Here is a 25,407-nt window from a genome sequence, read left to right on the forward strand (position 1 = left end):
TCTCTCTCTCTCTCTCTCTCTCTCTCTCTCTCTCTCTCTCTCTCCTCTTTTGGTTTTTCAAAACTGGGTTTCTCTGTATCTCTGAAGCCTGTCCTGAAACTAGCTCTTGTAGACCAGGCTGGCCCTGAATTCACAGAGATCCGCCTGCCTCTGCCTCCCGAGTGCTGGGATTAAAGGCGTGCGCCACCACCGCCTAGCTTACATGGCTTTATTTTAACCTCCATTTTTTTTTTTTGTTTTGTTTTGAGACAGGGTTTCTCTGTAGCTTTAGAGCCTGTCCTGGAACTAGCTCTTGTAGACCAGGCTGGTCTTGAACTCACAGAGATCTTCCTGCTCTGCCTCCTGAGTGCTGGGATTAAAGGCGTGCGCCACCACCGCCTGGCTTAACCTCTATTTACATATTTTATTTTTACCTTTAATTTTTGGCTTTTTGAGACAGGTTCTCTGTGCATCTTTGGCTGTCCTGGAACTCCCTCTGTAGACCAGGCTGTCCTTGAACTCACAGAGATCTGCCCCAGCTACATTTTTAATCTTTAAATAATAACAACAATAAAATCTAAAAGCAGTGGCTCAAGCCTATATTCCAAAGCTCAAGAGGCTGAGACAGAAACAGTGCAAAGCTGGTCTTACATAGTACTTACTCATTTTTTTGTTCTTGCTGTTTTTTTTTTTTTTAATAGCCTCACTATTATATAGCCCAGTCTGGCCTCAAACTAATGATCCTTCTCTTCTGCTTGTGATTATAGACAAGCACCACCATGTCAGGAAAAGGTTGTATTTCTTAAGTAAATATTGGGAATATCTTTCCAGACACTTAATTGCCTTTTTATGTAAGGACTGCTCTCTCATTGCAGGGATATTGTGATCCTATGACTAAAGTGTATAGCCAGAACACAAAATAGGCAATCAACAAATGTCTATTTCCTCAGGTTCCTTCTTTGGTATTTAATCAAATTCCTGGTATTCTGCTGTTATAAAGGTAAAAACCTGAACCAAGGACAGAATCTAATTCCCAAACTTCTCACAAAAATTCAGCTGCCTGGAATTAAAGTTAGTAAGGGATACTCAAGAGCTGAGACTGGAGGCACAGACCTACAATCCCATCTTCTAGGGCAGTGGTTCTAAACCTATGGGTCATGACCCCTTTAGAGGTCTTAAGGGCCCTTTTGCAGGGGTCGAATAGCAGATATTCTGTATAACAGATATTTTCATTATGATTCATAACAATAGCAGAATTACAGTTATGAAGTAGCAGTGAAAATAATTTTATGGTTGTGAGTCATCACAACATGAGAAAACGTATTAAAGGATTGAAGCATTAGGAAGGTTGAGAAACACTGCTCTAGGGAATGGGTAGAGGAGAATTTCAAGTTCAAGACACAGTTCAGGCACTCAAACCAGATTTCTCTCAAGAAGTTTAAAAAGGAGGCTTGGGGCATATCTCAGTAGTAGAGCACTTACTAGCATGTAGAAGACAAAGTGCAATCCCAGTTCTCAAAAATAAAATACCTTTACTCAGGCCATTCAAGGTTATTTAACACCCTTGTCCGTTTTCTCAGGGTCACTGAATTATGCTGGCTAAATCAGCAAAACAATCTTGGAACTCACAAAACAGTTCACAAACCTGCCAGTTAATCTCTGTAACATGAAAGAATTAGCAGATAGATTACCAGGGAAAAGAGCCTCTTCACTGCTCTCATTACTTCAACAACTGCACATGAGGCTGACTTTTTTTTTTTAATAGTTATACTGCCTTCACCACAGATTCTGGGCAACTCACATCTACTTAATATAGTTTCTAATAAATGGAAAGTTTGATCTATACCATACTTATCTCCAAAGGTGTTGAAATAAACTAAATAAGTGAAACAGACTATTCCAACTGTCAAGAAAACATAGCAATTTGAATAGAATCAGCAGTTATCCAAGGAGAAAAAGCACAGAATAACCAGAACCTGGTGTCAACCGTCCTTCAGGCAGGTACTCAATACTCTTAATAGCTCTACAACCAGAAGGATAAAATCTCTTTTTAGTAATTTGCTAGTTCTAACCTTGAAGATCTATGATCAGCAGGATGGCTCAGCAGGTAAAGGCATCTATCACCAAACCTGAACACCAGACTTAAACCCCTAGAATCACCATTTTGTTCTCTTACCTCAAAACATGCCACTATGAGCTCACGCAAATAAATAAATAAAATGTTAACTTGGGGATCTGGACAATAAGCAAGTTATAAGCTCAGCTATTTAAAAAGGGGAGGGGGAACAATCTAACTACTGCATTCTACCAGAAGAAAGTACATTTCAAAGCGGAAGACTGGGCTGAGGATGTAGCTCAGTGGGAATGTAGCTCTGCTGGCAGACTGAGTACTGAGTACAGCATACACAAAACCCAAATAAACCAGATATGGCAGTGCATGCCTGTAATCCCAACACAGGGAGGAGGAGTTCCAAAATCAGCCTCAATTACACAGTAAGTTCAAGGACAGCCTAAGATAGGTGAGAGATTGTCTGGAAAAGAAGTAAAACTAAAAGCGGAAGACTCAAAATATCAGATTTCATAGTTTTGGTTTTTTTTTTAACATTTTAAAATTTAATTGGTGGGGGGAGGGGAAAAGCAGGGAGGGGAGCAGAGAAAAATGTAGAGCTCAATAAAAATCAATTTTAAAAAAAGTGAGTAAACCTATGAGGGTGCCAAAAAATTTTAATTGGCAGCACTTAATTTGGAAATTTCAATCACATTTCTAATTCCTATTATCATTCTCTTGCGGGGGGGGGGGGTGGCAGACCTAACCACACTGGGCACATACTCCCAAGAGGATGACCACTGAACCCTGGTGAGACTTCCTCTAAACTATGCTCCCTAGTTTGCTCTACTCTCTCCCCAGACCATTCATACATAGGCATCTAAGCTGATAGATGCTCTAACTATTGATCTTACACACAGTCAATTTATGAAGGTAGCCAACTTTAGGAATTTTCTCACAACAGTTTTTTTGCACGGATGTCAAGTAAAAGGTGGCTAATATTAGAAAAGTTATTTAAAAGACTAGCACAGTTGGGTGGTGGCAGTGGCACATGTCTTTAATCAATCCCTGCACTTGGGAGGCAGAGGCAGATGGATCTCTGTGAGTTTGAGGACAGCTTGGTCTATAAATCAAGTTCCAGGACAGCCAGGGCTACACAGAGAAACCCTGTTTCTAAAAACTAAAAATACTAGTACAAAAATGTTTTCACCCAGGCTAGAGAGATAGATGGTTCACTGGTTAAGAGCACTGACTGCTCTTCCAGAGGACCTGGGTTCAATTCCCAGCACCCACATGGCCGCTCACAACTGTCTATAATTCCAGTTCCTGGGAACCCGACACCCACGGCAAAACACCAATGCACACAAAGTAAGTTAAAAATGTTTTCACCCACCATTCACAATGGCCTAAAACCTGGATCAACTCAACCACCAAAAACTGGTGAGCAGAGAATCACTGATATGGCCACAGGATAACTTACGAGGACCAAACTGACACACAGGGAGGGCCTCTCAAGTGCATTAGCAGCCAGAGTCTGGAGTGCATTGCTTCATTTATGACATTCCATTGCTGGCCATAACATGACAAAGCAATTTCATGCCTGAGGCCTGGGGCCTGGGACCTGTGGTGAGGAAGGAGGACTAACCTCAAAGGAGGCACTGTACAACGACAGGAATATTACAGATTTAATCACAGCAGTGGCTAGATGGTAGCATTTATTAAAACTCAAAATTCTATTAACTTTTTTTTCCCCACTTCCATTTTTTGGGGGGAATGGGAAGTATTGAATCCGAATGAAATTTCATTTATGTTACCTTCTTTAATACTGATTTAAAACAGGTATCTATCTGGGCATAGTAGCCCATCCCTATAACCTCAACACTCAAAGAGACTCAGGCATGTGGATTACCACGAGTTAAAGGCCAGCTTGGGCTACAGAGTATTTCTCACCAGCCTGGGTCACATTATGAGACCCTGTGTCAAAAAGCAAAATAAGGTGGATGTGGTGGCAAACTTTTTTAGTCCCAGTACTCAGAAGACAGGTGGATCTCTGGGAGTTCTAGGCCAGTCTGATCTACATAGTGAACGCAAGGCTAGCTAAGGCTACATAATAAGGCCCTGTCTCAAAAAAAAAAATTTAAGTTAAAAAAACAAAACAAAACAAAATAACAACAACAAAAAAACAAAGGCTGGATAGACAGCTCACTTGCCACCAGGCTTGATGATCTGAGTTTAATTACTGCAGACCTACATGGTAGAAAAAGAGAACTGATGCCTAAGACTTTCCTCCATAAACACGCCATTGCAATATGCACACAGGTACACATTCATAAACAAATGCAACAGAAATAAAAGTAAATTTAGAAAGGGTAAAAAATGTAAGTGCAACAGAAAAAATGAAAAAGCAAAATAAAATGAAAGGGTAAAAGTAAAACCTAAAAGTAGAAGAAATGAGAATAAGGGTCAAAAATCACAGGTATGTGGGTACCTATAAATAAGAAAGAAGCAAAAGGTGGGTGGGTCAGATACTAGCCAGAGACTAAAAGAAAAACTAAAAACTAGGGAAGAAACCAAATGTGCTGGAACATGCCTAAAATCCTAGCACCTGAAGTAGGAAAAATGGCACAAATTTGTGGCCCTTCTGAGGTCACTGTCTCAAAAAAAAAAAAAAAAAAAAAATCACACACACACACACACCTCCCAAAAGAAAGCATTGTGAAAAGAGAACAACTAATCAAAGTTAGAGTGTGTCGGACTGAGATGACAGAAAGAGAAGAGAGAGACAAACCAGGAACTTAACCATTCAGAACAGACCTCAAGAAAATTAGAGGACTCTGTGGAAGCAAAAGTTCTTTCCTCCTAAATCTCCCATATCCGTTCCCATGCAACAGTCCCAGTGTCTACACAACTTGTATACTTTCTCAATGAGACCAGAATGCTTCCCTTATCATTCCTTAGAACTTGGGTCAGTCCCACCCACCATTTCTGTGAAGAATCTCCAACTTCAACAGAGTTAAACACTAAGTTCTGAAATGCTGCCTTAACACTGGCTGCAGCAGTCACTGTCTCCCCTACTCTATGGACAACTTGTTTCCAAGAGTAAGAGCAAAAACTTCAATGAAAATAAGTCTAAAAACCTGTTAAATGGGCCAGGCAATGTATTCGCAGCACTTGGGAGACAGAAGTAAGTAGATCTCTGTGAGTTAAGGGCCAGGTTGGTCTACAGAATGAGTTCCAGGACAGCCATGGCTATATAATGAAAACCTGACTCGAAAAGCCAAAAACCAACCACCAAACAAACAAAAAACCCTCTAAAAGTTGGGTTCAAAAAATGGCTCAATGGATAAAATGTCTGCTGCATAAGCACAAAGACCTGAGTTCATATTCCCAGTGCTCATGTAAAAGCAGGTGTGGGTGCTGTATCTGTAACCGCAGCCTTGCAACTATGCCTGGTTGGGGGAAACAGTAGTTTCCAAGAGTCCACTAGCCAGTCAGTTAGCCAACTCTAGGTTTAGTGGTAAGTTCTGTCTTAAAGTAGTCTACTTTGTGAAATCCCTACAATCATGCACACTCTTGGGAATTCTTTCTTTCCTTTCCTTAATAAATCTGTTCATTCTACTACCAAAAAAAAAAAAAAAAAGGAAAGTGAGAGGGTAATGATAGCTCAGTAAGGAAAGAGTAACAAACCAGTTACTCTGAGGTCAATCCCTGAAACCCACATAAAAATGAAAGGAGAGAACCAACTTCACAAATTTGTCACACCAGAATACATATAGCCACATCATGTACAAGGGCATAAATCATGTGAGAGTGACTGAGGAAGACACTTCATCAACATCTGACTCCACAGCCACCTACACATACACTACAAATACACACACACCACACAAAATAGTAGCATTGTAAAATTCCACATAATTCTTTTTTTTTTTTTTTTTTTTTTTTTGGTTTTTCGAGACAGGGTTTCTCTGTGGCTTTGGAGCCTGTCCTAGAACTAGCTCTGTAGACCAGGCTGGCCTTGAACTCAAAGAGGTCCGCCAGCCTCTGCCTCCCGAGTGCTGGGATTAAAGGCGTGCATCACCACCGCCTGGGTGACATTTATAATTTCTTATAACATTTGTGTGTGTACATGCACAAGTAAGTCAGAGAAATCTTGTAGGAATCTGTTCTCTTCTCATCAGTGGACTGAACTCAGGTAGGTTATCAAGTTTGGAGTGCCCCCCATTTGACAACATGGATAGAAGGCCCCCTTGCTGTTTTAAGGTATTGAGTCTCTGTCAAAAAGATTAATTTTTATTGTACGAGTGTTTTGCCTGGATGTATGCCTGTACCCACATGTAGGAAGTGGCTGCAGCAGTCTGAAGAGAGTATAGGAATCTGCTGGAACTGGAGTTACAGATACTTGTGAGCTGTCATATGGGTGCTGGGAACTATACGGGGTTGGTTCCTCACAAGCACAACCAGTGCTCTTAGTCAATGAGCCATCTCTCCAGCCCCTCTACATGAATCTTAAGAACAGAAGTACATTCACCCTCTAATTCTTCCCTATCATCATAAGAACTTCTAAAAAAAATTTATTCTTGTAGTGTTTCAAAGTCCTCAGTGAATGGCAAGCCTGTGATAGAGAAGGTTGCAGGTTCATTAGGAAGAGCGAGCAGCAGCAAAGGTTTATTTAGAGCAGCACCTCAGACCCTCAGACACAATATTATACTCAAGGCACACGGAAACACCCAAGAAACCCAAAGGGTAAAATCAGTAAGCTTGACCGGAGTGGTGGTGCATGCCCACCACTCAGGCAAGTAGAGCGCTGAATTCAAGGCCAGCATGGTCTACAGAATGAGTTCTAGGACAGCGAGAGATACCCTGTCTAGAAAAAGATAAAGGAACAGCAAGCTTAACCAAGCATCCTGACACACACCTTTAGTCACAGTACTCAGGAGGCGGAGGCAGGTGGAGCTTTTTGAGCTCAAGGCCAGGCACCATTACATAATTAGATCCTATTTTAAGAAAGAAAAGATAATTAAGTGAAAATACAATCCTGAAACAAAAGGTATCAAAGCACTGTTGGTGTTAAAAGTACAAAATAATTGGACATTGGTGTCTCATGTCTGTAATCACAGCACCTGAGAGGTGGAGGCAAGAATATCAGGAATTTGAGGCCAGTTTTAGCTACACAGAGAGTGCAAGCCTAGCCCGAGACTCTCAAAAGAGAGGCATGGGAAGAAGAATTGGATAACTAGAATTAGTAAATCAATAGCAGTTTAGAGAACGGCTTACAGATTTTGGAGGGAAAGGTCAGAATCTGGTAAAAAGCAGACATGATGTGGCTAGTGATGGAACAGAGGAGTACTAGTCAGGAAGTAACATGGAAGTCCTCTGCATCTCTCCTAGTCAACTTTGTCTCACAAGTACGAATCAGAGTAGCCAGCAAGAATGATTTTACAGGCCAAGCAAGATGTCTTAGTGAATAAAGGTACTTGCCACCAGACATGACAACCTGGGAAAGGACGCACAGTGGATAGGAAGGAAAGACTCCTGAAAGCTGGATCTCTTCTTCACTTGTGCCTGGACACACAAACGCAATACAAATTTTTGTAAAAAAGAATTTTTGTATTTCTCTCCCCCATAAAAGGGACCTTGTTATAAAAATTATCATAAACCAGATGTGGTATGGTGGTGCATTCCTTTAATCCCAACACTTAGGAAACAGAATAAAGCAGATCTCTGTGAGTTCAAGGCCAGCCTAGTCTACATAGTATGTTCCAAGTCAGCCAGAGTTATGTAGAGACCCTGTCTCAACCCCCAATGTCCCCCTCTAAAACCCCAATTATGACAAACCAATAATATACAAGGCTCTTGTATATTATTGTAAATGCTTATAATTCCCTATTGGGAAAGGAAGGCGGGAGAATTAGAAACTGAAGGTCAAATTTCTGGCCAACAAGAGATCCTATCTCAAAAAACGAACAAAAATCACACAACAACAAAACAAGTTGTAGCCCAGGTTGGGCAACATAGTGGAGTTCAAGGCCAGCTTGGCTAAAAACCAAGGCGCAAGTCTCAAAAAGAAAGAAAAAAAAAAGTACCTTTAAAACAAACACAACTAAACCAATAGCTACTTAAAACAGTTTCAGAACATCTACAGGACTGTAAAATTCTAAAATAGGATGGTGCCCTGTGTTCCTATAGTGAAACTTTTCAAGGCAGGAGATACTAACATTAGACTATTGAACCAATACTATCTGAAGTGTTTATTTACATCTCCTGCAATTCCTTACCACTTGAGCACTTCAAACTCAGCCAATGTCTTCAGAAGTTATCAATGGCTATGGGCTACCAGTAGGCACAGCTTGCTCTTATAAACAAAGTTTTATTGGAATATAGCTAAAATGCATTCTCTATGGTATCTTCTTATCAATCATCACCATGCAGAGCTGAACAATCATTACAGAGATTATTAAATATTTACTATTTAATTCTATGCAATAAGAAGTTCAGTTATTCCTGTCCTGGGATAATTAGAACCAACAACTAGGCACTGTGGCATATCTCTATGATTCCAGTAATGCAGGAGGCTGAGACAGGAAGATCAAAGCATTCAAAACCAATCTGGGCAACATGGAAAGACCATACCTCACAGGACCAAACAAAAATAGTGTGACAAATTTTGAGTGGGGGGCTGGAGAGATGGCTCAGTGGTTAAGAGCATTACCTGCTCTTCCAAAGGTCCTGAGTTCAATTCCCAGCAACCACATGGTGGCTCACAACCATCTGTAATGAGGTCTGGTGCCCTCTTCTGGACTTCAGGCATACACGCAGAAAGAATACTGTATACATAATAAATAAATAAAAAAAAAAAAATTTTGAGTGGGAATGTTTCCCTTGGAATGAGACATTACTGAATGTCAGTGAGACCTTTCCCCAAAAAGTCAGGTACAAACCTAACTGAAAATAAAACTACTAATGAATCTCAAAATACCATTGTTAATCTTGACTAAAAATTACACTTTAAAAGCTAACAATGAACTTTATTTACTGTTTTAAAAGCCACTACTCTGTCAAGTGTGGTGGCTAGCACCTTTAATCCCAGCACTCAAGAGGAAGAGACACTTAGTGCTCTCTGAGCTCAAGGCCATCCTGATTTATAAACAGTGAGTTCCAGGACTGTCAGGGCTTCCTAACAGAGAGATCCTGTCTCAAAAATAAACAAAGAAACAAACAGAAATGAAAATCACTACACTAACTCAATAAAGACACAGTGTCTCTGGACTCGCACACTACCTTGTTCTAGTCCCCAACATCACCACCAGGGACTTTTATCAATTATCCTTTTGCTCTGAAACTCAGACCAACCAAATAGGTTATTTTCTTCATAAAAGTTTGTTTTCACTTTGTTATAAAACATTCAGAATGACAAGATAAATGAAGAACCCAAAATTGGTATACTTACTATACTAAAAATTCCAGAGCTAGGCACAAGGTACTTGTCTGTAGTCCCAGCATGAAGAAATACTTAATGCCCTGGAGTTCAAAACTAACTGGGCTACAAAGTGAAAAACCTTGTCTCAACAATAATAATGATTCTTTAAGCCCCAATGCTTACTAATTTACTTACTTACAATTTCTTTTTTTTAATATTTATTTATTTATTATGTATACAGTATTCTTCCTATGTGTATGCCTGAAGACCAGAAGAGGCCACCAGACCTCACTACAGATGGTTGTGAGCCACCATGTGGTTGCTGGGAATTGAACTCAGGACCTTTGGAAGAGCAAGGCAATGCTCTTAACCGCTGAGCCATCTCTCCAGCCCCACTTACAATTTCTTAAACCCTAAAGTATACTAAGCATATAAAAGAATTTTAATCAAAATAAGTTCTGGTGTAAATATTTGCCATTCTTAAGAAATTACTACATAAGCAATGAAAACTGTCTTGAATACAAGTATTCTAGGTATCAGTGAAACAATTAGTTATATCCTTTTATAACTGATCATGGCATTATGGCAGATTGGGACTTAGCTATACAATATTAAGTCATAGAATATAGGGCTAATATTTCATCCACTAGAAAAATTATACTTAGCGGGGCAGTGGTGGCGCATGACTTAATCCCAACACTTGGGAGATAGAGGCAGGCAAATCTCTGAGTTTGAGGCAGCCTGGTCTACAGAGTGAGTTCCAGGACAGTCAGGGCTACATAAAGAAATCCTGTTTCCAAAAAATAAATAATAAATAAAAATTAGGCTCAATTTTTAAAATATATCAAATAATCTAGGGTTATCTTTTTACAGTGTTTTAACAAAACCGAGGGTCAGTTACATAAAACTAAAGTTGATGAATAATTTATTTCCCATTTGTTAAGATTTTTCTTCAGCTCAACTCTTGAAGAGAATCCCAGGATAATATATCTGCAGTGTGTTCCTACTCCTAAGTGCTCAAAGACATCAGTAGCCTGGTACCTTTGACAATACAAATGTGGCCGCAGGTTGTAAGCTCACGTTAATGGAAACTTAAATAAGCATTTAACAAGGCTAGCATGGCACCAAAACAATCCCAACACAAATAAGTGATTTTCTAATTCCATAACCACACCATTTTCTCCTTACGCATCTCTCAGTTATTTTAGATTAGATAACACTGAAAGATGCTATTTTAAAGTACAATGAAATGGCAGTCATTTATTTTACCATAGATCACGGGATTTACAAAAAACAAAAACAAAAAACCTCTTCTGCTTTTTAAAAATTCAGACTTTGATCCTCTTTCTCACCTGCTGGTGCTGGAAAGATAAAAGTCCTAAAGATCTTTCAAACCTAAATACTTTTCTCACGAATCAGTTTTCTCATGAAGTTGATGTATGTCAGCTTCCAATGTATTTGAGCAAGAGAGGAGACGCACAGGGGCCTGATCTCTGGGAGGCGTCCACATGAAAAAATGGGAACCCCGCCCAGCCCTCAACTTTCTCTGCTTTTCCAGTACCCGGTTTTCGCTTTGCAAAACCCAGAGATGCCGAAGTTCCTGATTAACTGCCTCCACCTGAGGCCTGGTAGAGAAACAAACCGCTAGTTACCCAAATACCTCCTTAAGGTAGTCATAAGACTCAAGCCTGCTCAGAAACAGCAGAAAGGTTTGCTTTCTTGGGTTAAGGGAGGGTGATTACAGGGTTTGGCGGCAGGATTTGTCAAGCAGCAGAGGGCCAAGCAAGAGAGAGAAGCCAGAGACTAAGCTCCATCTAGTCCCAGGAACCGCCCCCTGGGAGGCTAGACTGCCCTCGGTACTTCCCGGCCACCTCCACTCCACTCGGGAGCAGCCGAGCCGGGTCGGGCGCCTCCGGGCGGTTTCCGGGTCCGCTGGGACTCCAGCCGACACCCGGCCCGCCCCCGGCCCGGCTCCCTGCCCTTAGCCCCGTCTCCGCCCCGCTCGCTTCCCCCCCCCCCCCATCCCCGTCCCCTCCCATCTAATATGGCCGCCAAGCCCGCCCCACCCCCGGCACAGCCTAACGTACTAGGGGCCCGCGGCACCGCCCCCCTGCGCCCATTGGACGCAAGGTCCCCGCTCGCCTCCTCCATTGGACAGCACCGGCCGCCACTCGCCTGCGAGGGCTCCGCCTCCGGGCCGTTCAAGCTGCTTAGAGAGAACATATAAACAAATCCCGAGAGGGAGGCCCCCGTCGCCCGCCGCCCCCCAGGGAGGGGTGGAGGGGGGGGAAGCCGTGGCCCTACGACGCCCCTGCCCGGAGTCCGCCAGGCCCGCGCCTGTCCCCAGCCCTCCGAGCACCAGCCGTGCCGGCCTCCCTCACACGCCCCTCTCCTCCCCTCCCTCCCGGCCCCTCCCACCCGCTCGCCGCTCTGACAGGCCGGCTGCCGGCAGCCGCGGCCCCCCGCTCCCGGGCGCGCAAAGGGCCGGACCCCGGAGGGGACGGACCCCCGTCCGCGCGTCCTCCTTTTATATAACCGTCGGCCGCGGCAGCAGCCTGGCCCGGCTCGCACCGGCGGCCCCGTCCCGCGCGCCCTCGGTCCCCGCCCCGCTCGGCCAGAGCCGGACACCCGCGCCCCACGCTCGTAGCTCTCGGCCGCCGCATCCCGCCCGCCCGTGCGGACGCTCGGCGCTCACCTGAGGCTGAGGGTGGTTCAGGCGCTGGCTTCGGCCGCGCGGCCGCGGCCCCTCTCCATGCTGCCTCGGGTTTGTTTTGTTTATGTCCTTCCTGACGGGTTCCCGGAAATCGCGTGACTCGCCCCCCTCACGTGGGCCGCGGCGAGGAGGAGGAGGGAGGCGGGGGCCCGCCGCCCCGGGCCAATCGCGAGGCGTCCTGAAGCCCGGCCAATCGGGGGCTCAGTCCGGCCGGCGCCCTGTCACGTGACTCCAGAGGGGCGGGTTGCCGGGGAAAACCAGGAAGAGAGGGCGGAGCGGGGGCTCCGAGACTGCTGCTGAGCGTGGGCGTGGGCCGCCGGGAATGGCGAGCTGCAAACTCGTGTGCGCGTATGATGTTCTTTTCAGAGGCTTCCATATTCAGCCTGTAGGCTCAGAACTAAGATGAGGCCCGAATGCTGCTCACTTTACAGCTAAGTGAACCACAGGGGACTAAAGGAATTAGTTAGTAGGTGACTGCATAGATCTTGGTTCGTAAATGGCATCCCATTTCAAAGCTAAACCAAAAAAAAAAAAAAAAAAAGAATTGGCCTTATTCATCGACTAATATTAAGTCTGGATCCCAAGATCTTGGATCAGGTGCGTGCACCTTTGAGATAGGAACTGTATTCAGCTGAACACACTGTTACTCGATGCTCTCCAGACAAGCTTGTCTCACCAGTGATCCTGTAATTTGCTTACGACTCTTAATCCTGCTGACAGTTTATTGGATGTGTATTACGTGGTAGATTCATTATCTCAATAGTTCTCCCAACAGGCATGCAATAAGAGAGCCATTTTTCAAAAGGAAAAGAAAAAAAAAAAACTCATAGGAATCGTTTGAGGAAATAACCTACCTAGTTATTACAGCTGTTTCCAGAATTCTCTTTATACTCAGGATCCTCCTTAGTCTTCTGAGTGTGGAGTTACAGGTCTGCACAGCGCGCGCGCGCGCACACACACACACACACACACACACACGAACACAGAAAACGTATTTTCTTAAACAGGAAAGAAGATTAAAGGTCAGAGAAACTTCATCAGATTCCCTCCGAATATCAGTTCTCCCTTGGTAGTACCCACCACTGAAAATGTGGCTTCGAAGCTGGGGATAGTGGTTGACCCTGGTTATTCCAGCACTCAGGAGGCAAAGGCAGGAGGATGTGACGTTTATACTTAGCTATGCTGAGTTGCATGACAGTCAAGTCTTCATGAGACCAGGTTTCAACCCACCCTTACACCTCCCCCTCAAAAGAACCTCCCACCCACGGAGGCATGCAGGCACGTTGTACAGTATCAATGTCACAGTCATGTACTGGGATGGGATGTGGTGACATGCATCAGTGACACCAGTACTGGGAAGCCTGGGGCAGGTGGATCTTCAAAGCAAGCCCGAGCTACATTGTGATGGACTCCCTGGTTCAAAAGCAAACAACCATGGATTTGGGAATAAAAACAATTTGCCTAGATCATTATCCTGAAGAAGGCAGAGTGGGACTAGCAATGTCATTCCTCCTCTGCCCTCCATGCCAGACATACAGCCGGTCACTATGCTACTGACTTAGTAACAGTCTGGATTGGAATCCTTGTTTCACCACGTGTGATCCAGTACAAATGATGTAAGTTTGATGAAGCTGAATTTCTACCTTTGTAAAACTGAAACTGGTGTGAGAACTGAGTGAAATAATTGGCAGAGGGTTGGTAAAATGGCTTAGTAGGTACAGCACTTGTCACAAATGTGAGGACCTGAATTCGAATGCCCAAAAACCTATGCAAAAGCTTGCTGTGTATCAGGAACATCTGTAATCCCAGCACTCTTGCAGGGAGATGGGAATCTGAGATAGGAGAATCTCCAGAGACTCACAAGCCAGCCAGTGATAATGAGACCCTATCTCAAACAGGGTGGAAAGCAAGAACGAACACCCAAGGCTGGACACCATGACACATGTGCATGCCCACATTCACACACTAGTGCAAGCATGCATGCACATATACTGTATACACACATGCATATATAAAATAAAAATATTGTTTAAAAAATAAGTCATATAAAGCACTTACCAGAATGCCTGGCATATAGCTAGTACACAACGCACAGTAGGAGTATTAGACTATTTTAAGAGCATCATTTAAGCCGGGCGATGGCGCACGCCTTTAATCCCAGCACTTGGGAGGCAGAGGCAGGTGGATCTCTGTGAGTTCGAGACCAGCCTGGTCTACAGAGCTAGTTCCAGGACAGGCTCCAAAGCCACAGAGAAACCCTGTCTCGAAAAACCAAAAAAAAAAAAAAAAAAAAAAAAAAAAAGCACCATTTAGAAGGCCAGCCGTAAACTAAATAGCAAGTAAGGATAACTCTAGACAACTCGGCAATTTAACAGCCACTAGACCAGACCACCCTTAAACTTATGGCACTCCTGCTTCTGCCTCCTGAATACATGTATTACAAACATGAACCACCGTATTAGGCTAAAACAATTTTTGGGCACCAGATTAATAGGTAACTGTAGATGCATAGGAAAAAAGGAAAACAAGCCGGGCGTGGTGGCGCACGCCTTTAATCCCAGCACTTGGGAGGCAGAGGCAGGCGGATCTCTGTGAGTTCGAGACCAGCCTGGTCTACAAGAGCTAGTTCCAGGACAGGCTCCAAAACCACAGAGAAACCCTGTCTCGAAAAACCAAAAAAAAAAAAAAAAAAAAAAAAAAAAAAAAGGAAAACAATATGTCTCTCTCCCAGAATGCCAAGCACACCGTAGGACCCCAATACCCAATGATGCAATGAGTATTTACCACATGGGACCTTAGCAAATTCTAATTATCTTGGTAAGTCTGACCATAGCTCTTTTGAACTTCCCCCAGTAGGTGGAATGGGAAATTGAAAATCCAATAGAAAAACATTGGCTTGAGAAGTTGGAGCCACATCCCTGGGCTTGTTTACATGACGTTCATGCTTTAAATCTCCAGAAGTTTGGCAGCTGTCCAGCAGATGGCTCGCCCTTCTGTTATCACACTACCTTTCAGACCTAGGCATTTGCGTACCTATCAGGCAGCAGGTTCATATCCTAGCACAAGGCTCTGCCATCAGTGGCACCTGCTGGTCAGTTAGACTGTTGTGCCTTTGTGTTTTCTGTTGTCTAGGAAGGCGCAGAGTTCTGTGCAGTGGAGACTTTCCATCAAGGTTTGTTACTATGTCCTGCTCTGAACTGAATGAAATCACAGGCTCCTGATTGATCTGTGTTTCTTTGGGCTTTATGCAGCCAGATTCTACCACAAAGTTGGCAGGCAGATTCAGGGATAGTGTTGACTTGAGGGTTGGGAGGCTTGTATTCTAGCCACAAAGTGGTGGCCAGCTGGCATTATCACTTCCAAAGTGTGGAACGGTGCTTGCTCCCCAGAAAAACTGATGTAGTAGAACAGCTTGAATCATAAAAACAAGACTTTACACAAAGATGAGACAATGGTACAAACAAAACAAAAGATACATAGGATTCCACTAAATTCCTCAAAGTAATTTATTTTTCAATAGGTAGCAATCGTGTATGGTATAACATTCAAAAGCTCAAAAAGATCCAGGCACGGTGGCTTGGAGCTCCGTTCCAGTAGGTCAGTCCGGGCTACATAGTGAGTATGTACCTTGTCTCAATAAGCAAAAGTGTAAAACTGTTTCTGGTAACTATCAAGTTGTTCGGGCTCCACGAAGACTTCCCCATAACCCCTCACTTTAAACCTTGATGTGCAGGAGGCTGAAGCGAGCGAATTGCTTGACTCCAGGGCTTTGAGGAGTGTCCCTCTTTCAAAAATAAAATGATTTGGGGAATGGAGGTGCACACCTTTAACCCCAGCACACAGGAGGCAGAGGCAGGCGGATCTCTGTGAGTTCGAGACCAGCTAGGACTACACAGTGAGATACTGTCTCAAAAACAAACAAACAAATAAACAAACAAACAAACTCTGGCCAAGACCCTAATTTAAGCTATGATATCCAAGGCGACCAGGGTTCCAGACTGTTCCCCACAAGAAATTTGGACAGAGCGGATCATGCTTTAAGATCCTGTTTGCTCTAACAGAGCACCCAGCAATGCACAGTCATGCTGGCAAGCGCGACCGAAAATTCAAATGACAAGAAAAACAGAGAAAAGTTGTCAAAAGCCTTGCATTTTCTTACTATTTCTCTTTGTTTGGAGACAGGGTCTTATGTGGTTAAGTCTAGCCTTGAACTCCTGATCCTCCTGCTTTTGCATCCCAAGTGCTGGGATTACAGATGGGCACCCCTACACCCAGAGCTATATTGCCCCATGACCTGAAGTTTGCACTCTGTGTGAATCCTCCTTAGAGCAGACTTGTTGATTCCACACACATCTTAGGTGTCAACCTTTTGGAAATAAGTGCTTTTTCTCTGGACAGCTCTCAGCTGTGGGATACAGTCAGGAGTCACAGCTTCAAAAATGAGAATAATTAATTCAAAGCTGGAAGACCTCCAGGAAAAGCCGTGTCTCTCTGACACTAGGCACTGACTTTTTCCCGAGAAGATGACAGTATTGCTGAGTAGTCTAAAAGAGACCCATTGATGCTGGCGACTGGATTGCATCCCTCATTCATCTCATCTAAATAGCATTCTTTGGAGGGAGATGTTACAGGACAGTGTCCTTATGTGATAGCTCTAAGCCTCGGTTTCTTATTTTTCCCTGAAAACACCAAGTTCAGCCCCCAAATACCCCATTACTTATCTATCTTGATTTCCCAGCCTATCCCATACTCAGCACCAGGACTGCCAAGGTAGAGGGCAGACTTTTAGATTTGATGAGCAGACTGAAACCCCATCCCATCTTCCCAGGTTCAAGACTCCTTCCTCCTCTGTGAAGTCCACTTTCCCCCACTCCTCCCCTTTCCTCAGCTACCCATTTAAGCACAGTAAATACTTAACTGCCTTGGATTATTCGTGCCATGTGTATCAGTGTTATTTCTTCAGTGAATTAACATACATACACTCTTGAATGCCACCAAGCCTATCTTTATTTAGCATGAGTTACACATCCCAGCTTGTCTTTATTGACAGAAGAGGGAGAGGAAAGAAATCGATATTTGGAAAGTCCTGAATGTATACACGAGACAACATCCTCGTCCTGCAGGACCTCAGAACCTAGTGAGGGAAAATGAGCGAACTCTTGAGCCGGGACCCTCATGCTGGAAGAGCAGGACACAGACCTCAGCGGCCCTCTGGGTTAGCTTACTTGGACAAACTACTAACCCGTCTGACACTTTATTCCTCATCTCACCTGCCTCACAGGTTAATCTGAAGGGCCCAGTGGAGGACTTCAGTGCATAAGCAGGTCCCCATCTCTCCCTGCCTAGGAGGAATGTGACTCGGGAACTCGTTAGAAGAGAGGCAGTAGAAAAGAAAAATGTCTCCTGGCGGAGAGGCGGCAGCAAGCAGCTGGGATTGTTCTCTTATCTTCCAGTGCAGCATTCTCGATAAAATTGTTTCATCTCTCTTGCTGACTGAACACTTCTGGGACAATGCATTGGGTCTTTAATTTTGTTTTATCAGGACCGAGCTGAACAGACACTGGTCGGATCAGTGGCTGCAAGTGATAGCAAACCAGGAGTCCAGGGAGCGAGAACAATCTAGCGTTTGTTGAAGAAAGACTCCCTACACACAGGTATAATAAGACATTCTGTTGGCGAGGCCAGAGTAGGAGGATGAAAGCCGAAAGCAGGAGGGACAGATGATAAGACGCAGGAACCCAGACCCAAAGCCATAATGGCTTGTTGAACTAGGAGAGGAGGCGTGTTCCAAAACAACCCCAAACTGGTATAACACTGCAAGGCTAGCTTCTCAAGGGCAGGAAGTAAACAACTCCGAAGGTTTCTAAGGGAAAGAAGTGAGACAGAGCTAGGAGAGGGGAGGGTGGAGCCAGGGTCCTCTGCAACCAGAGGTTTGATTTAATGCAAACTTACAAAGTCACAAATTTCCCTGAGCTATGGAAAAACTCAGGACATGCCCATCCGCTTGTTTTTTAGGTTTCAGTTTTCATTTTGTTTCCACAAAGCCTAGGCGGTGTGATTAATGGGTCCGGCATTCCACAACTGCAGCAGCAGGTCACAAAGTGTGATTAGCAGACTCAGTAACAGACCCAGATTTTGTCAAGAGAGGCAATGCGAGGAGGAAGGGCCAAGGCCCCTTCTCAGTGCTTAGCCAGCCCCCTAGGGTATCTCTCTAGGTCCCTAAAGGGTAGCCCGCCTTTCCAAACAGATCCGAAATGCACCTGCTAGTACCGCAACTAGCTCCTGTCTGCCAGAGGGAGTCCCCTCTTCCCAGCCTGACTAAGGAGGAAGCCACCGCTGGGAAAGTGGAATACTGATGTGACTGAAGTGGGAATAAGAGCAAAGTATACAGTGGCTACCCTCCTCTAAACAAAGTCAGTAGGGACAGGGTTTAGGCTCCTGCAAACACCACTGGAGAAGGGAGGGTCCAGCGGTGGGTTTCTCCTGTTCTGAGGTCAGTAACTAAAAGATTGGGAATACTAGGAAGGAAGAAAAATGCTCTGCTCCACTCCAGTGAGCCTAGTAACATAAACAACAGGCCTGGCACATGACAACACTGCCTAAATGTTAGCTACTAATACTGAAATTATTATTTTGAGGTACAAAGGCTTGAACCCCATCCCAGGGCTCTGATATGCTAGGCAAGTCCCCCAGATCCTTTTTAGGTTTAATTTGGAACAGGGGCTCACTAAGTTGCACAAGCCAGCCTTGCACTTGTATTCTTTCTGCCACAGCCTTCTGAGAAGCTTGAAGTAAGGCGTGTACCACTACAACTGGTTATTGTTACTAATAAAAATGGTTTTGAACATTTCTGGGGGAACTAAAGAAAGCCATAGACATAGGGATTTGTGGATCTCAGATAGGAACCTTGAATATGAGTTCCAGGCCAATCTGGTCTACAGAGTGAATTCCAGTACAGCCAGGGCTACAGAGAGAAACCCTGTCTTGAAAAACAACAAAACAAACAAACAAGAATCCTTGCTCAAAACTGATTGACAGATTGCAACTGTCCCAGCTGATGCACGCCTGTGGTCTTAATACTAGAGATGCTGGGGTAGGAGGAGTTCCAGGCCAGGTGGAGGAGGGAGGGTGGGGAGTACAGCTCAGTGGCTAAGCAGCTGCCTCACAAAACATACGCACCAAGTTCTAGTTCCGTACTCAGCCCCATAAAAACAAAAGAAAAAAAAAAGGGATCATTACAAGTTTCAACACAGGGAAGAGCACTGGAGAATCTTTGTAACTTAAGACACTTTTGGCATTGTGTTATATAAACTAAATTCCCAAAGATTGGAATTCACTAAAAGAAAGAAAGAAAGAAAGAAAGAAAGAAAGAAAGAAAGAAAGAAAGAAAGAAAGAAAGAAAGAAGAAAGAAGAAAGAAAGGAAAAGAAAGAAACCATCTCCCTTGGGATTCGTTTGTTCCATACTAACTCTAAGTAAACGAGCATCACTAAATAGCTCCTCCATGCAAGATTGTGGGGATCAAATCCCCGAACAGGTAGCTGTGGTGGCTTACTCCTGGAATCCAGGCAGGGTTTCTAAGTGTTCAAGGCCAGATTCATCTACACCATGAGTTCTAGGACAACTGGGGCTAGACCTTGTCTCAAAGCAACCAAACCAAACAAACGACAAGTGTGTTGGCAGAGATAAGCAAAGATTGCTTGAGAACCCAGAGGGACCAAGTACCTCCTGGCCAGAACCTGGGCTGGACAAAGCTAAGCTGAGAGGAGGGAGGTGTTCCCACCCAGGGAGGAGATGCTTTTGCCAACTCTAAGGGCACACACTGGTTCCATCCTGATTCTGCCTTTCAGGACTGACTGCAGACACATGGCCTTGTACTTGGACGTGCAGGTTCAGGATGACTGTGGCGACACTGTGGGATTTCATAGACATTCACCAGGGTCCATGGGAGCAACTCGCAGCCTAGCTGACTGGGGGTGGGGTGGGGATGCAGGGAACCCCTTTATTTGCCTGAGGTCATGGAAAAATCACAAAAAGAAAAAAAAAACTTCTTTGAGGCCCAGAATTGGCCTCAAGGTCAAGGAGGAAGCAGGGGAGTAGAGGGGATGGGATGTCTGGGTTAACAGGAAACCCACTCAGAAGCTATCTAGAATGAGAACCTGCCCATCCCAGGCTGGGTTTCCTAACAGCGCCTGGCCTTTGCAGGGATCTTTGGCTCTTCCCATCCACACTCCTGCCCTACAACCTTCTCTGGCACTGGGCTCTATGCCAAGGCCTCATGCTAAGGACCTTATCTCTACCACTGAGTCACACCACTCAGCCCTGTTGGCTCGTTTTAATTTTTGAGACAGGGTATCGCTGTATAGCCCATGCTGACCTAGAACTCCCTCCTCCTAGACCCTCCCCTCAGCCTCCTTGAGTAGCTGGGATTATAGGCATGTGCTACTATGTTCAGCCCCTGTAAAAGGCTTCCAAAAGGAGGTATTGCCTATGTTTAGGTACAGAGGATCTGACTGAGCCAGGGGAAGCTGTAAGCACCAAGTCACTGAGAGTGAAAACTATAGTGAAGGGAGGAGTTTGACCCTGGAAGAATGACACGGACACGCAATGGCAACTCCAGGCCCTAAGATCAGGCTCTCCTGGGTTTCGATTTATTTATTTCTGTTTTAACTATTATGTATGTGTCTGTATGTAGGTATGTGAACATGAGTGTGGGGGTCCACGGAGACCAGAATAGGGCATTGGATCCTGTGGAGCTGGAACCGCAGGTAGTTATAAGCTGCCTGAACCATCGAGCCATCTCTCCAGCCATTTCCTCAGCTGCTGCTGACCTGAAGCCCAAGCACTGGCAAAGGGAACTGCTGTATTGCTACCACCCAAACAACAAGGAGCAACGGCAACCACAAAACCAGGTCTAAAAGAGGCCAAGAGCCCAGAAATGAGAACAGACACGGGCATGGGGCAAGTTGAAGAGGAGCTGGTTGGAAGCCTTGTGTTTATTTATGGTTTAAATGTTCCCTAAAACTTTTTTGTATCACTACTAATATTCATTTCAATTGAAGGGTATTAAGAAGGTAGGGACTTAATCGTAGTGTTGACATGCCTTTGGGAAGTGGTGGGGATTCAAACGTGTAGGGTGCAGCATCTAGACTGAGTCTCCTAAGAGTTTTGTGGGCAGGATATGTCTTAGCTCTTGTCACGGGATGCACTGTGCTGCTTTTGTTATCAACAGATGTAAGTCCTACACATTCAGCCTCTAGAAGTGTAAGCTAAATTAACCCCCTTTCTTTATAAAGTAGCCTGCCTTGGATATTTCATTACAGCCCCCCAAATGGACTAATATACTTTCTATAACTTATATGAACTAGTGGCAGCTAAGCCTCTGAATGAGAACTCCATGTGCCATTGACTTGTTTTCCTAGCTCCACTAAGAGTCTGTTCTATTTACTGCGTAGGATAATGTATATAACATTTCTGGTAAGGTGGAGGGGAGGGTGGTGCTGACAGCTACCTGAGCCGTGGTCCTTTCAGACGGTTCTTCCTTACAGACTCCTTCCTTGGCCTGCCTCTTGGGCGCACGAGAGTGAGGGAGCCCCAGCAGCCTGTGTTGGCCCCTTGCATTCTCATCTCCAGCTAGTCCTCCCTGCCCTCCAGACACCTGGGATCTGTCAGCACGAATGGTGCAGTGCTGAACTTGACTGTGCCGAGGGAACTGGATCGCTGTGTCCTGCCCTCCATCGAAATGGTGCGGGTTCTACACCAGGAACCTGGATGTGGTTCCTACCACCTCCTGTTTTCCATCCCTGCATCCCTGCAACCAAGCCATCACCACAGTTGATCTGACAGCCATGACCTAGCTAGCTGCTCCTTAGCTCCCGTTTATTTCAGTTCACCACACCCTTAACGTTTGCCTCTTCTGGGCCCTGCAACCTCTTCCCCAGTCCGCCTGGAGGCCTTCAAGCTTCCTCCTGTGAGTTCACCACTAAAGGCCATTTTTTTTTCTTCAAAATACTTTCCCTGAACATTAGTTTAGTGGTTTTGATGCCCTTACTTGGTAAATGCATTTTGGTGAAAGTGGGTGTGAATACGTAAAGTAAAAAGATTTACTTTAAATTTTTCGATTATGTGTATATGTATGTGTCTGATATGTATGGGTGCCAGCAGAGGTCAGAAGAAGGTGTCAGATCTCCTGCAGTTAGGAGTTACAGGCGGTTTTGAGCCACCTAACGTGGGTGCTGGGAACTGAACTTGGGTCCTCTGAAAGAGCAGGAAATACTCCTAACTGCTGCAGTATCTCTAGCCACTTCCCATTCGCAACACCCCCTCCCTCCAAAAAAATCTTAAAAAAAAAAAGACTGATAGGGACCAAACTGAGTCTAAGCTTGCTAGGCAAGCTCTCTATCACTGAAATGCCCCTTCAGCCCTATAAACAATGATTTATTATTTGTCTTCCTTATAGCACAGCAAGAGGCAGTATCTTATTTACAAGATACAGTTTGCAAGCAGGCTCCTTCTGTACAAACAGGCGCTGGAAATACCTGTTGAAAAGCATGGGGGATGGGCTGAAGAGATGGCTCAGAGGTTAAGAGCACTGGCTGCTCTTCCAGAGGACCCGAGTTCAATTGCCAGCAACCACATGGTGGCTCATAACCATCTGTAATGAGATCTGATGCACTCTTCTGGCACGCAGGTTACATGCAGGCAGAACACTGTGTACATAATAAATCTTAAAAAAAAAAAAAAAAAAGAAAAGAAAAGCACTGGGGGCTTAAAGCGTCATTCTCAGCTTCGTAAGTCATACCTCCTCAAACACCGGCTCCCAAAGCCACAGAGAAACCCTGTCTCGAAAAACCAAAAAAAAAAAAAAAAAAAAAAACCACCGGCTTACTTTTACAAAAGTCTACCCTGCTTGTTCCATTTTGGGGTGGCAGCCCATGGTAGTGGCTCTCTTAGATCAGTGTGAAGACACTTTGAAAACCATGCCAAAATCCTGATGATAGTCTCTAAAGAGACTCTTGTTTGGAAGGAAGAACACTGGGGCTTTCTTTAACCCGTGTGGGACCCCGGCACACTCATGGCCCTACATTTCCACTTCCTATGTGGGCAGAATCCCCATCAGTGCTCCCCTTTCATCGTCCCACATGGTCGCTGTGAGCACCTACACAAAAGGAAGCCAGAGAGGGGCCTCATACCCTGAAGAGTCTAGACTGCCCAGCCAATGCTGTTCACACATTCTGTATCAATCGACTGCTTTCTCCTGACTCAGAATAGTTGCTGTGTCTCCGTAAAACCTGAGCTCGCTTCCCCTGATCCTGGATGCTTGGGGTGGCAGACGGGGGACGGGATGTGCTCACACAGCTTGAAGGAAGTGCTAACTTTCTGACAACAGTCCATAAGAAACACGACCCCTCCCCAGACGTGAGAGTAACGCACGCTCTGTGACAACCTGAAAACCAGACGAAACTATGAAAGAAGTGATCGCGGTGATACTGGGGACAACTTCCTATCACACAGTTTTCTGTGGTCAGACACTGACAATATGGAAGGGCTGTCTTTTAATATTCTGTTATCTTTAGTTGGTAAAGTAATTGCCATGGTTTCTGTTATTATTTTTTAAATGCGGGGGTGTTGTTCGGGAGGGGGAGACACGAGACGCGCGGGGTTGGGGAAGGAGAGACGAGACACGCGGGGTCCCACGTGGGTAAACTTTAATGGGGGAGGGTAACATACAAGGAACGGGAGTGAAGAGACGAAAGGGGAAGAGGAGGGGGGAGCGCGAGAGAAGAGAGAGGGCGGGTTGGAACGCCCATTTTTAAAGGGCTCTGGGCATTTTGGGGTTTGTAGTCCACTTGGAGACTGTATTTTCTGCGCATGTGTGGCCTTGTCTCCAAAGGAACAGCAGTTTCTTTTTATTAAGTTGTTACATTTGTGTTTGTTGAGACAGGGTCTTGCTATGTAGTACAGGCTGGTCTGGAATTCACTCTGTAGCCCAGAATGTCCCAAATTTGAGACCCTCATATTTCCAAAGGGCTTTTTTCATATATATATTTAATATCTTTTTTAAGGGCTGCAAAGATGACTTAGTGGTTAAGAGCACTGCTGCACTTCCAGGAGACTAGCACCCACATGGTAGTTCACAACCATCAGCAACTCCAGTTCCAGGGAACCTGATGCCATCTTCTGGCCACTGAGGGCATTGCACACACATGGTACCCAGAAATACACGGAGGCAAAACATCCATATATATAATTTTTAAAAAAGTTTTAAAAAGTTAAAAATAAAACTTATTGCCGGGCGGTGGTGGCGCACGCCTTTAATCCCAGCACTTGGGAGGCAGAGGCAGGTGAATCTCTGTGAGTTCGAGACCAGCCTGGTCTACAAGAGCTAGTTCCAGGACAGGCTCCAAAACCACAGAGAAACCCTGTCTCGAAAAAACCAAAAAAAAAAAAAAAAAAAAAGTTAAAAATAAAACTTATTTTTATGTATATTGTCCATATGTCTACACACCACACGTATGCAGGTACCTGAAAGGTCAAAAGAGGGTATCAGATCTCCTTATTGGGTTATGAGCAGTGAACTGACTGATGTGGGTACTGAGAATGAACTTGGGTCCTCTGGAAGAACAAGAAGCACAATAATCTCCAAGTCCTCTCTTTAGTTCCCCACACAAGCCTTTTAATAGATTACATCTTTGCTGGGGAATGTGCTGAAAAAGTAAAAAAAAATAAATAAATGAAAATCACTTGAAGTCACTTAAAGGTACAGCGGTTTCGATGAGAACGGCTCTGTAGGCTTATGTTTGAATACTTGGTCCCAGTTTGTAGAGCTGTTTGGGAAGGGAGCACAGGGTGGCCTTGCTGGAGGCGGTGTCACGGCTAGGCTTTGAAGCTTTCAAAGCTTATCACCATCCCCACGAGCCACTTCCTTCCTGTTTGTGGGCAAGATGTAAGCTCTCAGCTGCTGCTCTGGCAACATGCCCACCTGCCCACTACACGCTCCCTGCGGAGATGGTGATGGACTCTGGACTGTGGGTTACCAGTACACAGGTCCTTCCATAAGTTGGCTTGGTCATGGTGTCATGAAAGCAATAGGAAAGTAACTAACAGGAGGGGGATACTAGCTTTGTTGTTTTTTCCGTTCCAATCTCTTCCAGAGATGCGGTTCTAAACAGAACTGATCTTCTGTTCTTAAATGTGATGGTGGGAGTGACAGCTTCTGCTTATCTATCCTCTTGCTTCATCTCTAAGA

General features: G+C 44.7%; 1 protein-coding gene across 4 annotated transcripts in view; it reads right to left on the minus strand.

Annotated features, from left to right (window-relative positions):
- Positions 1–25,407, minus strand: part of Crebrf (CREB3 regulatory factor) — an 84,638-nt gene that overhangs the window by 54,978 nt on the left and 4,253 nt on the right. For 2 of the 4 annotated variants that reach the window (XM_057776777.1, XM_057776774.1), the window contains exon 2: positions 12,142–12,674. The exons of 1 other annotated variant lie outside the window; for it this stretch is intronic. The gene's annotated coding sequence lies outside the window, so the exon portion shown is untranslated. Of the gene's footprint in view, positions 1–12,141; positions 13,372–25,407 lie in introns of those variants that run through there. One more of the 4 variants, XM_057776776.1, reaches the window with a different exon arrangement.

The sequence above is a fragment of the Chionomys nivalis genome, chromosome 7, assembly GCF_950005125.1.
Source record: "Chionomys nivalis chromosome 7, mChiNiv1.1, whole genome shotgun sequence".
Lineage (NCBI taxonomy): Eukaryota > Metazoa > Chordata > Mammalia > Rodentia > Cricetidae > Chionomys > Chionomys nivalis.